The 14,518-nt window shown below is 40.2% G+C and overlaps 1 protein-coding gene across 14 annotated transcripts in view; it reads right to left on the bottom strand.

Annotated features, from left to right (window-relative positions):
* The window catches only part of SGMS1 (sphingomyelin synthase 1), a 264,644-nt gene that overhangs the window by 166,599 nt on the left and 83,527 nt on the right, over positions 1–14,518 (bottom strand). For all 14 annotated transcript variants that reach the window (XM_072971533.1, XM_072971541.1, XM_072971531.1 and 11 more), the window contains one exon: positions 9,837–9,927. The gene's annotated coding sequence lies outside the window, so the exon portion shown is untranslated. The remainder of the gene's footprint in view (positions 1–9,836; positions 9,928–14,518) is intronic.

Consider the following 14,518-nt stretch of genomic DNA (forward strand, 5'->3'; position numbering starts at 1 on the left):
TTTGTTGTGCATGCTTCTGCCTCTTTCCAGAGAGACTCTAACTTTTCCTTAAACTGTCACATGTAGCTTCCAAAACACCCTTCCTTCAGTGCCCGAGCAATGACCTGTGTCTGAAGGCCTGTGACACCCGGGTACAAACCTGAAGTGCCTCCCGAGTCAGCCACGAGGGAAGCCCCTCAGGCCTGCGAAAGAGCCGGTGGGAAAATAAGACATGGCCCCTGGCCCCCTGCTCGCTGAGCCTCTTACATGCAGAAATTGTCTACTTTCAGTGATTAGTAAGTGTAGGAACTGCCAAATCAAAACACTAATTGTTTTGCAATCTTAAAACAACTGTTTGGTTATTTTACAAATAAAAAACAATTGTTAAAGTATCAGAAAAATCTTCCAGCCCATGTTTCCAAAACCGCTAGCTACTGCAACCACATGGCTTTTAACCAAAACTGTCTCTTAACCAGGACCTTGCATGGCAGACCAGGGTGATATGTGGACATGAGAGTAAACCCCTCAAAAAGAAGAGAGGGGGGCACCACAGCCACACTTCTCCCCTACAGGAGCACCAAACAAGTCACAGGGACAGCCAGCCAGGCGATGACCAGTAATACATCCAAAAATGAATAGGGATACCCTTCCATCGGTTTCACTTACAATTTTTCCATTATGCTCATATATGGGTAATAAATGCTACTATGACAATGCTGGTTGCTAAAAACATCGAGCCCCTCAGATGCAAGGTACTTGGTAGCAACAGGTCTCTGGTCCACAAGTTCAAGTTATAACAAACTGCTTCCACCTTTAACCTTTAACCAAGGTTTCCAACTGAGAAGGACCCCAGTTCCTGGCAACACAGTACACCACAAGGTACAAGAGAAACAGGCAACACAAGGTGGTTCTCATGGGCCTCTGGGAAAAAGAGAAAAGCAAGTAAAACTGTCCTTCTCAGCTCCAGTTCAGAAAGGTCACCAGACACTGGCATGACCATCTAGCCCCCAGAGAACTACTGACTAAAAAAATAATGCACAACCTAAAAGTTAAGAATTATGTTTTATTCAGCGACCTTACTGAGAACTATAGCCTGGGAGACAGCCTCGCAGATGGCTCTGAGGAACTGCTCCAAAGAGGTAAGGGGGAAGCCAGAATATATGGGAGTTTTTGCTTAAAACAAAACAAACAAACAAACAAACAAAAAACCGTGTAGTTGAACATCAAAAGATTACTGCTAATCACAAAGGACACCTCAAGTTAATGATTTCAGTGCTTTTCAACTTACGGGAAGATAGAAGAGTCTGGGCTTACTGAAATCACTCCTTTATATGCATCTTAACTCTCTAGGGCCAGTGTCCTGTTTTTCTCCATCCTGAATCCCCTCAGGGTGCACCGACAGCGCAGCTGCAGTGGCTGATGGCTTTATGGCCACAATATCTTTTGCTTACTAAAATGGCAGGCAATATTTTTTTTCCCACAGTACCCACCCCAGTGTGGCTCCCAACCAGGTACACCTTTTCCCCAAGTGCTTGAGCCTCTAAATTTGAGCCTGTAAATTCTCTGCTTCCTCTCCACATCCCCACCCCAAGCCAAAACTCCCCTCCCCAATCATTTCAGTCAGGAAATGGACAATCTAAGGTGTGAAAGACACAAAGGCTTCTCTCATCCCAGAGGTTGAAGTAATACTTCCAGACCATGTATGGAATATGAAAGTATCTCCCAAGTCCTCACTCACCCAAAAGATACTACAATAATTGATCTAAAGACGAGAATAGCTCTAAAAGTGCATTAAACATATATTATCAATTAATGAAATCAGTATCAAGCTTTATATTAGGCTCAAAATTATGCCATTTCAACTCAAACTGTTTTACTGTATTTATATAAAATTTTTAAAATTATAAGCTACTCAGCACAAATACTCCTAACTGCGCTTTCACATGAGAAACTAGAACTGGGTTATTCTTCAGCAACAGGATGCTGCTAGGGAGGAGGAACTGTTTACAAAATGACCAAGAGGAAATGTCACTCCCCTTGTAGTTTCAAACCCCATGAAGAACCACTATGCATCAAAGCTGGGCTGAAATCTCATTTTAATTCCAACTGTCCTCCTAGCCAAGGGAAGGAAGCGTATTGTTAAGTTCAAAAGACCCAAACAAAACATCAAAAAGCTGCCTGTGAACACCAAACTAAAGATACTTTATACAATTAATCTTTAAATGCAAAAAAATGCAATTCACTGCAGTTATGACTCTGCCTACATGCACTGTGTTTCATCACAGGTATTTCTAAATGATGCAGTCTGAACCAAACACCCATCTTTCCTAGCTAACATAAGGACGAGGAGAAGGGAAACCAATATTTTGGTGACTGTCTACCTACCTATCAAACTTTGATATAAAGAGAATCTGAGATTGCTAAATGTCTCTTAGTATCCATTCTCCCTTTCTTCCTTAATAATAGAACCTCCACATTTTTTTAAATAGACCCAAAGTAAGCACCCTAAACTCTAGATTCTTTTGCAACTAGGTGTGGCTGTGTGCTTTGTTCTCGCCCAGAAACTCTCAAAGTGTTGGGACTCCCAACACCCTTTAAGGTAGTTCATGAAGCCAAAACTATTTTATAATAATACTAAGATGGTATTCGTCTTTTTAATGCTCATTCTCTCATGAGTATTCAGGGGAGTTTTTCAGAGGCTACATGACACATGATGCCACAACAGACTGAATGCAGAAGCTGATCTGAGAGACCAAGTACTTTCCATTAAGCCAGACATTAAAAGAGTTTAAGAATGTATAGCAGTGGTGGTCTTCTCACTAATAGGTGGAAAATAGTTATTTTCCCCCCAAAAAGTAATTTGGGATAACTGTAAGAGTTTATTATTTTAAAATGAAGCAGTATTTTTAAAATTTCTGACTTCTAATTTCTAACACGGAAAATATTTTATTAGTTTCCTATGGCTGCTAAAACAAATGACTACAAATGTGGCAGCTTAAAAATGACACAAATTATCTTAGAGTTCTGGAGGTTGGAAGCCCAAAAGCAGGTTCACAGGGCTAGGATGCAGGTGTCGGCACAGCTGAGTTCCTCATGGGCCTGGGGGAGAACCTGTCCCTCAGCTTTCCTGGCTTCTGGAGGCCACCTGCCCTCCTCGGCTCATGGTCCCCACTTCCAGCAATGGCATCACTTCAACTTCTGCTTCTGTCCCCATGATTCCTTCTCTGACTGACACTCCTGCCTCCCTCTTAGAAGGACTCTTTTGATTACACTGAGCCCACCTGGATAATCCAGAGCCTTAACATAATCAAATCTCTTGCCACGTAAAGTAACACATTCATCAGTTCTGGGGATTAGGTGTGGACCTCTCTGGGGGCTATTTCTCTGCCTGCCACAAAATTCTAGATGTAACTCATATAAGCAAAGCTCTTTGGGGTCCTCAATAATTTTTAAGAGTATAAAGGGTCCTTAAACCAAAACATTTGAGAATCACTGCTTCAGCACATGAAAAGACTGAGGTAGTTACTAGGTAGGAAAATCAAAACTCAGAAAAGCTAAGTGATTAACTAAAGTCATGCAGACTGTGAGTAGACATCCAACTTGAAGCCTGGTTGTCTGGCCATCAATGGACCTAGTATAGCTCCCTCCATGCCATGCAGCCAACCCCAAACACCCTGACTGAGGCAAAGGTGAATGAAAATTATTCTGTGTGCATTTTTTCAGGCACCAGATAAAGGGCACGACAATAATTCAGACGTTAATTTGGTGGGCAGAAGGGAGGACAAGTTGGAGAAGAAGGTATTTAAAATAAACCCAATTTTCCAAACCTTATTTAGAAATGTACAAATTCATTACATCATATGAGAAAGGAGAAAAATACTACAAATGTCCAAGGATTCCAGTGCCAAGCACAGAGAGGTGAGTAACCCATTCTTGGTCAAAAGGAGCACAATTAGGACCAAAGCCCACGAAACCCAGGGAGCACGTGAAGCAAAGCACTGCTCCGGTGACCAAACTCAGATTTATGGCCACTCATCTTGACAACAACCATCAAGCCCCAGTTTTAACACCCTAACTGAAAAGGACATCTGAAAGACCATGTTCTTGGGCTGTCTCTCTGCATCATTTTTATACAACCAGAACCATAATTTTGCAACAGGAAAAAAACTGCACTCAGATGAACTCTGTAAAAGTCGTGCTAATGATCCAAATTGCAACCTTCAAAGGGATACATATTTACAGTAAAAGAGGGGACCTGGGAGGCTCAAAGGGCCAATTCCTGCTCCACCAAATGAACTGCCCAGTTCAGGCCCAGAGACCTGGGAGCAGTGGTAATCCGGTTCCTTTCCCCACAGCCGGGCAGTGTGCACCTGTGAATGATGGCTCCCCGACCCAAAGGCTGGGCAAGTTCTCCTTGAGATGCCCTGGCCATTTCTGGGAAGCGTCCCCAGTTCCACTTCGTCTCTTTCCCAGCTCTCTAAGCGAAGCTTCTGTAGTGTTCAGCTAACTAAACCAAAACCAGCAGCAGTCCCTGAACTGAAAGCCAACGATAACCCAAGAATATGAGGATACAGAGGAAGTAACTACTCATTAGAATATGTTGTCCAAGGGAGGAAAAGCCACAGAATTATTCGGTATTTATATTTTCTACGTGAAAGTATGGGTCCAACAAGAGGCAGTCCCTCAGAGAGTCCCTAGTCATAGAGCTCAGCATTCCCGGGAAAGTTTTTAGTGCCTGCCTTTTCTACGATTACACTAGTATTTCAAAAATCCTACCTGTAACCTACAAAGCATAAAGATTTTGCAGATTAGAAACATGCCTTCCATACCACTTCAATCACTAACTCCTTAGCCACTCTAGTCAGATCTGCATGGCCTCTGAAAAGGTATGATTGCTACAGGTGATGGTTCTGCTACAGAAGGAATAGAAAACTATTAAATCAGCATCCTCAGTTGACATCCATTTTGAAATAAAAGTTTTTTTCATGTGCCAAAGCACATGAAAACTTAACATTTTATATTAAATGTTAAACTTCAAGCTGCTTTCTCTGCCCATTAAGGGGATGTAGAATGTAAGGGCAGGGAGTTTACAGAGATAATGCCTCTAATTCACAACAGTAATACCTATTTTCTTACTCTGCATGAGGAAGAAAGGCATCTCCAGGCAGAGATCCACATCTCTAGGGATCTGGATAGAAAGAAAAATGACAATTGAACAGAAAATAGATTGTGAGATATAATAAATGGGAGTTGATAAGGACTCTGTTCTTATGAGTTATTTCAAAAGTAGTAATTCCAGCTTCCAAGGAAGTAAATATTCAGTGGACCGGGGGGAGGGTTAGCTCAGTGGGAGAGTGCGCGTTTAGCATGCACAAGGTCCTCTGTTCAACTCCCGTACACCACACACAAAAATAAACTCAAAATGGATCAAAGACTTAAACATAAGACAAGATACCATAAACCTCCTAGAAGAAAACATAGGCAAAACATTATCTCACATACATCTGAAAATGTTCTCCTAGGGCAGTCTACCCAAGCAATAGAAATAAAAGCAAGAATAAACAAATGGGACCTAATGAAAATTACAAGCTTCTGCACAGCAAAGGAAACCATAAATAAAACAAAAAGACAACCTACGGAATGGGAGAAAAATTTTGCCAAAGATGAAACTGACAAAGGCTTGATCTCCAGAATACGTAAGCAGCTCATACGACTTAATAAGGAAAAAACAAACAACTCAATCCAAAAATGGGCAGAAGACCTAAACAAGCAATTCTCCAAGGAAGACATACAAATGATCAATAGGCACATGAAAAAATGCTCAATATCACTAATTATCAGAGAAATGCAAATCAAAACTACAATGAGGTATCAACTCACACCAGCCAGAATGGCCATCATTCAAAAGGCCACAAATGACAAATGCTGGAGAGGCTGTGGAGAAAAGGGAACCCTCCTACACTGCTGGTGGGAATGCAGTTTGGTGCAGCCACTGTGGAAAACAGTATGGAGATTTCTCAAAAGACTAGGAATAGATTTACCATATGACCCAGGAATCCCACTTCTGGGCATACATTCAGAAGGAAGCCTACTTCAAAAAGACATCTGCACCCCAATATTCATAGCAGCACTATTTACAATAGCCAAGACATGGAAACAGCCTAAATGTCCATCGACAGATGACTAGATAAAGAAGATGTAGTATATTTATACAATGGAATACTATTCAGCCATAAAAACAACAACATAATGCCATTTGCAGCAACATGGATGTCCATGGAGAATGTCGTTCTAAATCAAGTAAGCCAGAAACAGAAAGAAAAATACCATCGCTCATATGTGGAATCTAAAAAAAAAAAGAACATAAATACAAAACAGAAACAGACTCATAGACATAGAATACAAACTTGTGGTTGCCAGTGGGGAAGGGGGTGGGAAGGGACAGACTGTGAGTTTGAAATTTGTAGATACTGACAGGCATATGTAGAATAGATAAACAAGATTATACTGTATAGCACAGGGAAATATATACAAAATCTTGTGGTAGCTCACAGTGAAAAGAATGTGACAATGAATATACGTATGTTCATGTATAACTGAAAAATTGTGCTCTACTCTGGAAATTGACACACTGTAAACTGACTATAACTCAATTAAAAAAAAAAGTCCTCTGTTCAATCCCCAGTACCTCCTTTAAAATATATATACATATATATATATATATACCTAATCACTTGCCCCCACCAAAAAAAAAAAAGAATTAAAAAATTTCAATAGATCAAGCAGTAAAAGAATCCAGGCAAAGGTGTAAGGATATATATGTAATATGAATATAGTCAGCTCTCAAAGAGATCACTATTTCATTATTTTCTAATCCCTCAGTGAAATAAAGTAATTCACCATATAAAGTTTAAAGGATTTAAAAAAATTGATGAAGGGCACATACAGAAAGTTGATTTTAAAATATCGCTTGAGGTAGAGGTGGGTATAGCTCAGTGGTAGAGTGTATACTTAGCATGTACAAGGTCTTGGGTTCAAGTACCTCCACTAAAAAAAGCTTTCTTTAATAAAAAAATAAAATATCATTTGGGCACTACTAATTTGGGAATTACAGTGGACTAGATATTTGCAGAGCCCATCCTCTATACTGTAATTAGATTCTGGATAAATTATTGTTAACAATACTTTTTAACGCGTTGGTTAGCTCCAGGTAGAGAAACAAATCCCGGTGGCGGGGGTGGGGTGGGGTGGGGCATGGCAGGAACAGTGCACTGAAACCTGAGCAGAGAAGACAGCAGCAGCTGCCCTGGAGGAAACTACAAATATCAGCAATGAAAAGGGGCATCTAGACCTTGAGCTTTCAGCCAGGTGGGAAGAGCCCAACCTGAAACTAGGATTTCCAAGGAAACAAAAGTGGTCCTGGATCTGTAGCATCCTCCTCGCTCCTGGTACAAACAAACACAAATTTCAAGAAGACCTCCAGATTCCAAGATATAATTATCAAATATTAGCACACAATTAGAACTCACCATGCACACTAGGAAACAAGCCACAGACACAGATTTAGACCACCAAGAGTTTCAGATACTGGCATTATCAAACACAGAATATGAACTAGCTGTGTTTGGTGATGTTTAAAGATATGAAAGATGGAGGAAAAAGAAAATGTGCAAGCAAAAAGAGATCACCAAAAAAAATTCACATAGATTTCGAATAGAAAAAGAACTTTCAGAAATGAAGGGATATAATCATTGAAATTAAAAACTCAATGGATGGGTTAAATAAAAGATTCAATACAGCTGAAAAGAGATTTACTGAACTGGAAGCTAAACCTTAAGAATCCATGCAGCAGAGAAAGACAAGGAAGAAAATAACAAATACAAATTAAAAGACATGAAGAAAAAAAGATAAGTTCTAACATCTATTTAATCAAAATCAGAAGGATACAATAAAGAAAACGAAGGAGACAATATTCAAAGCATTAATAGCTGAGAAACTTTCAGAGCTGATGAACAATATGAAGCCACAAATACATGAAACACAACAAATATAAACAGGATAAAAAAAAAAAAGAAAGCTACACAAAAGACACTGCAGAACCCCAATGAAAAATGAACAATCTCAAAATAAGCCAGATCACCTACTAAAAATGGCAAACAAAAGACTAACAATAAATTTCCTAAGAGCAAAAAGGAAAGCCATAAGACAATAGAACAGTATATACGTTCACAGTGCTGGGAGGAAAAATTACTATCAACTAACAACTACAAGAGTGAAATAAAGACATTTTCACAAAAACCAAAATTGAGAGCTGTTATCACCAAAAGATCCTAAGGAAAGAATATTCCAAAAAAGGCAAATCTCATCAGAGGAAAGGTTCAGGATGGAAGAAGAAAAGAGAGTCAAGATATGGCAAACATACAGAAAAGCTGACCAAATACTATCACTAAACAATAACCATTGTCTAATTTGTGTGAGGAAACAGAACTGATTGAAAAGAACACTGAAGTACAGAAGGAGACAGTCTTCTTTGGTGTCCTATGAGTTTTGTATTATTCTGGAAGGGGATTAGAATACCTTAACTACTGACTGATTTTAAAATTATTAAGTGTGCACAGTATACTTTCAGGATAATCATTAGAAGAATAGAAATAAAATGCATAATTTCTGAAACATCAGAGAAAAAAATTAAATGAGAATAAAAATCAATAAAAATTTCAATCAAAAAGAATGAAACTGCAAGATAGTTAAAAGAGATATTAAACTATATTTCAAAACTAAAACCAAAAACTCAGAAATAAACAAAACTGTACTAAGTTGTAGAAGAAAAGACTGAAAATTTTCTCTACTTTACAGTCACAAACTCTGTTCTCCAAGGGACACACGCACACACACAAAAAGATGAAGATGCTCCATCTTACTATTAATTGGGAAAATGCAAATTGAGACCACAATGATACACTATTTTATACCCACTAGAATGGCAATTAAATACCAAATATTGGAAGGAAGTGGAACAAAATATAGACTATGATAGATTTTCAGAATAGAATTTTATTTAGCAATAAAAATTAATTTACTACCATAACATGCAACAAGTGACTCTTAACAATGTAACTAAATGAAAAAATGCAAGTTGCTGACTATTACACTCAATATATCATTCTTATTAAGCTTAAAAACAAAGAAAACTAGGCAATATATTATTTGGATACATACATGGACATGGTAATTATCTGCCGGAATGGAAATCAACTACCACATCAAGAACACTGTTTAGTTCAGCTGTGAACTGTCTCAATGGCAGAAGCAGCTTCCTGGCTTATGTTTGTTCTAGGGTAAGCTCTTAATCTCATCTGAGACTGATCCTCTGAGAAGCACTGGCCTAGACAATTCAACTCCAGAGAAGGGGACAGATCTGGTAACTGTAATCTTCCCTGATAAAGAGCCTCAATCAAAAACAATTCCAGAGGACAGGGAATGACTCTCCCAGACCTCCCTGGAGCCCTCCTCCCTGGTTTATGTGACTTTGGACCTGGCAGCGCCCGTTTCTGTCATTTCTAGTGACTCAGGCAGACACTGTTTCCTGTGCCCCTCATTTTGCGCATTCCACCACGCTGGCCTAAGCTGCCTTCCTCCCCTGATGAGGAAGCCAACCTCTTCAACCCCTCTCCTTCCTTCCCCAAGCCATACTGGCCTTTCCTTGGCTGATTTTGACCTGGGGCATGCTGACGATCTGAAAGATCCTGCCATCCATCAGAGCCTCACACACAATCTCAGAACAAAGCAGGAGCGATTCTTAGGAACCTCAGATTCACGAGATGTGTGAGAATGGATAAACACTGAGCTTGACTTACGTGTTGTCTTTTATACACTCTCTTCTGTCGCCTGCTTTACTGTTCCTGAAATTCAGAAAATCCACAACTCCTTCAGCCACTGAAGCTTTGCCTGGAATAATAAAGGCAGGAAATTAGAAGGGAGGCAACCAGAAGAAACCAAAGGATCCAACAGAAAAAAGAACACTCTTGTATAATCAATTTTGACATTTAAGAGGGGGCACTCAAATTAAGGAAAATCTCTACTTTGGTCTACGCCAATTTTCATCTTTAACCAAAACTATTAACAGTAATTTAATGTTTGTAGAATAAATCATATTATTTACAAAGAGCTTTCACATGCATTTTCTAATTTGAGCTGTAAGATATTGAGACTAGGCAAGCATTATTTTAAAATGCAGCAGCCCACTTTTCCATAGGTTGGGGAACTTTCCAATGACCGTTCAGCCGGCAAAGATCAGAGGAGGAATTAGAACCACCTCCATGACTCCTCATTCCAAACTCTTCCACGGCACCAAATGATATGATGGTTTCAATCTGAAAAGCAGTATTATTATGTCCCCTTCACTAGATATACTTTCTTAGCCAACAGATACAGAAGTGGCTTTGCCGGCTGAGTGACACAGCTACTGCCATAGGATTAAATGTTTATTTACCAGAGACAAACCAAAGGGTAGAAAATCCACACCAAGACAGTTAAGAAACACATGCATCTTTTTTCACACACCTTCCTTTTCTCTTTAAGTCATAATTACTGCACCTTTCTTTGTTTCTCTCTCTCTCTTTTAGAAATAATTTAAAGTTTACAGAAAAGTTGCAGAATAATTATAGTACAAAGAATGCCAAGTACTTTTTACACATATTCACGTACTATTAACATTTAACCCACTGTATACCTAATCATTCGCTCTCTCTCTCCAGACACACATTGACTCACCGTTTTTGGTTTTTTGGTTTTTTTCTTTCAGAGCCACGTGGAGATAAGTTCCATACATCATGGCTCTAAATACCTCAGAATTTACTTCTTAAGAATAGGGATGTTCTTACATAACAATAATGTTATCGATCTTAATAAATTTAATACTGATACAATACTTTAATTGACTACCATATTCAGTTAACCCAATAATGTGCTTTACAGCATTTCATTTTCCTCCAATTTAGGATCTAGTCCAGGGTAAGGTATTGCATTTAGCTGCCATTAATCTGAAACACATAGCTCTCCTTTTATGACACTGACACTTTAGAAGAATATAGTCCCCCCCTTTTTTTAAATTAATAAAACAATTCCATTTTGACTTGACTGACATTTCCTCATGATTCAATTAAGGTTATGCAGTATCAGCCAGAAAACTACAGAGGTGACGTTTTCTCCTGGTGTCAGAGCTGAAGGCATAGGAAGTCTGTGTGTCTCTCCCCTGGCGATACAAATTTTGATCACCCCAGCCCAATTTCTCCAGAGAAAATTTTTTTTCCCTTTGCAATGAGTAAGTTATCTGTGGGGAGACACTTTAAGTCCATGCAAATATCTTGTCCCTCATCAAAAGTCTTGTCCCTGTAGATGAGCATCCATTGGTGATCCTTGCCTGATCTGAACTTTGCTATGATGGCTGCAATGTGTGAACTGTTCCAACTCCAGCATTCTCTCCACATTACCATTTGTGACTCAGCAGTTTACACTATCTGTTCATCTACTTACCAATTTATGATCAGTAAGGATATGTGATGTCCTACTTTTTCAACAGTTTATCACTTATCACTGTACCTAATTATTTTGGTGCTCAGACTGTCTCAGATTTAGCCAGTGGGCAACCGTTTAAGCTGGCTCCTTTACCTTTGTTGTGGCATGACCTCATCATTTTTTTTTTAATTTTATTTTCTTACTTTTAGACCTTAAAAAAAAGTTCTGGGTTCATCTTGTATTACTCTGTCTCTGCCCGAGATGCAGATATTTCTCCAAAAGCTCTAGTTTCCTTTCAGTGGAGGATGGTGTTAGAGACTGAGATCTAGCATAACGTGGTTTTAAAGGCATTGCCTATTTCTACTGATTACTTTCCATTTTAAGTGAGTCACATTTTCCTGCTTCTTTGCTGCTTTTCTATTATCAGGTAGACACCTGGAAGGTGTTCAGTTTGGTTCTAATGGCAGCCACACAACAGGCAGATCCTCTCGATTCTGTCAGGCTTGGTTTTCAAAAGACGAGGTCTATTTCAGTTATGTCCTTAGTCCTGGTGTATAGCCCTTAGTCCTAAAGTGTGGTCCTCCTGGTGTCTCAGGAATGGCTAAGGTGCTCTGTGAGGTTTCTCCACACCCCGACCAGGCCAGAACTCTCCGTTTCTCTCTGCCCTGCATGACCCTTGCTATGGCCATTCTCTTCCCAGCCTGGGAGCAGCTGCTCTCTGCTGGGTCTCACCCTGCACGTACACACACCCCAGCTTCTGGGTTCCCCTCCTGTAGCTCCTTCCTCTTGGGTTCCAGCCACACACATTCCAGCCCATTCAGCAGCAGCCCTGAACTTGCGAGACCACCATGCTCTGCGAGGCTCCCTCTCCTGGTACCACAGCAGGGAACAGGCTCCAGCAGAAAACCAGGACAAATGCAGGTCTTGCCTCATATGACCCTCTTCTCTCAAGGATCAAAATCCTGGCCACCTGCCGTCCAGTGATTGACAGCCAACTGCCTCATGTGCTGTCCAGTTTTCTAGTTTCCCAGTGGAGGGCAAGTCCAGCACCAGCTTCCTATTTCTCTTTATGCCTTCAATGTTAAGTGATGCTTGAGCAACACAGGGCTGCTCTCTTGGGAAGAGTTAAGAATCAAACACTTGGAGCATATAACAAATGCTCTTTATTTCAACATTTCAAAGAAACTCTCTTTCTAAAAATTTCTTAGAAATGTATGTGTTTACCTTTATTACAGCACTATGGCAAGAGAAATGCTCTCTAGCAGTCAGGCAGTTCTAAACAGAATGACAGAAAAAAAAAATGTCTCTATTCCTTCCAGAAAGCTGATACTTCAGATAGCCAGCTGGCTATCACTCTGACATATATTTCCCTGTATTTCCATAACTCTTCCTCCAAATGGCATAATAAAACACTACATAGTCTAGCCAAAGCAACAAAAGTTAAGTGCTATTCTTTATTTCTCTTGTTTATATGTATGTACTTAGGGGTGGGGAGAAGACTCCTTTTCCTGTAAATCAGTTTCTGATGCACTTCCATTTCCACTCCTAACCATTGGTGAGAAAATAATCAGAAAAAGTAGTCAAAAAGAAAACTTGCAACCCCAGATACAAAGTTAATCTAAAGGAAATTGGCAAACAAGCACAGTCTTTTCATCACAGAGGAAATGTAAGAAAAGAAGAGTTTGCCGTCACAGAAGACTAGGTCTTTCTCTATACAAGCAGACTTGCGCCCATGGCGCACATGCACACTTAGCCTTCCCACAGTGCGCCAGGCAGAAATGTGGGACACCCTCTTTCTACTTCTTGAGCAGATTTTCTCCATATTAGATATGCACATTGCAGCCCATCTAATTCATTTTCTCTACAGGAATCAATGCATCGAAGTTATACCTTTCTTCAGTTTTACTTCAGGTCCCCTAGAACTTAAAGGCGAGCATCCTCTGTAAGGACGATGTTCCTCTGTCCTTCTGCCCATCTCACCATTCGGGCACTCTCCATCCTAGAGGGACTCTTACTTAGATCAGTCTTCTCAGGTCTCAGCATCTCCATGTGGACCCTGTTGAGCTGTGTTTCCTCAAGACAGCATGTGTCCAGCTCTCTAATGGTTTCCTCAAGACAGCATGTGTCCAGCTCTCTAGTGGTTCAAATTCTTCAGTGGTTCCCCATTTCCCAGTAATACAGTCAGAGCCCCAGGACCTCACAGAACAAGACCTCTGTGACCTACTCCCTGCTCACCTTTCCACCTCACCTCCTAAGGCTTTATGCCCCATCCCTAGTCAAAACGGTGGAGCCATTTCCTCTTCATGAAACACCCCTCCCTCCCTTTCTTCTCTTGACTAAATCACTGAGGCTTGACAACCTCTGGGCAGTATTTCATGATCACCATTCAAAGCTGGGTTAATAATTCAATGTTAGTACTCTCACGACACCTGTGCTCACCTTTACAATGATAACAACGTTTACTGAGGACTTACGGTGTGCTAAGCACTAGGGGTATTCAACATGCACTAGCTCGTTGTGTGCTCACACTAACTCCGCATAGGAGGTGCTGTTCTCAGTCTGCCCTGCAGATAAGCAAGCGGGGGGAGAGAGTCAGCAGCCTCCCCAGGGTTACACAGCCCGTGAGCGGTGGGGTCAAAGAGCTTGCGGGCTTTCCATAAACAGCACTTAACATACGCAACTGAAAAACTGACCATATAGCTGGTGCTTCCAGGGAAAGGCCCAGAACGGCAACAGATGATGATCCTATGACAACACTAAAAGGGTAAGAATAAGTTGGGAAAAGCTCATCAGAATTCTTCAGAAGAGGATGCCATAAAGATACTCATCAACTAACATCAACTGTGATACTGATAATAAAGAACAAAATATTTCATCAAGACAGAGGGCAATTTCTAAGAATCCAGGAATATACACATGGCTCAAGCAGTAAGTGTTTAAAAGTAGTGGGGGAGATGCAGAAGAATGTTCCTACTCGGAACAACAGAAAAATGTGTATTGGATCAAAGATTAAAAGGACTCC

This window comes from Vicugna pacos, chromosome 11 (assembly GCF_048564905.1).
Source record: "Vicugna pacos chromosome 11, VicPac4, whole genome shotgun sequence".
In the NCBI taxonomy this organism is placed as follows: Eukaryota; Metazoa; Chordata; class Mammalia; order Artiodactyla; family Camelidae; genus Vicugna; species Vicugna pacos.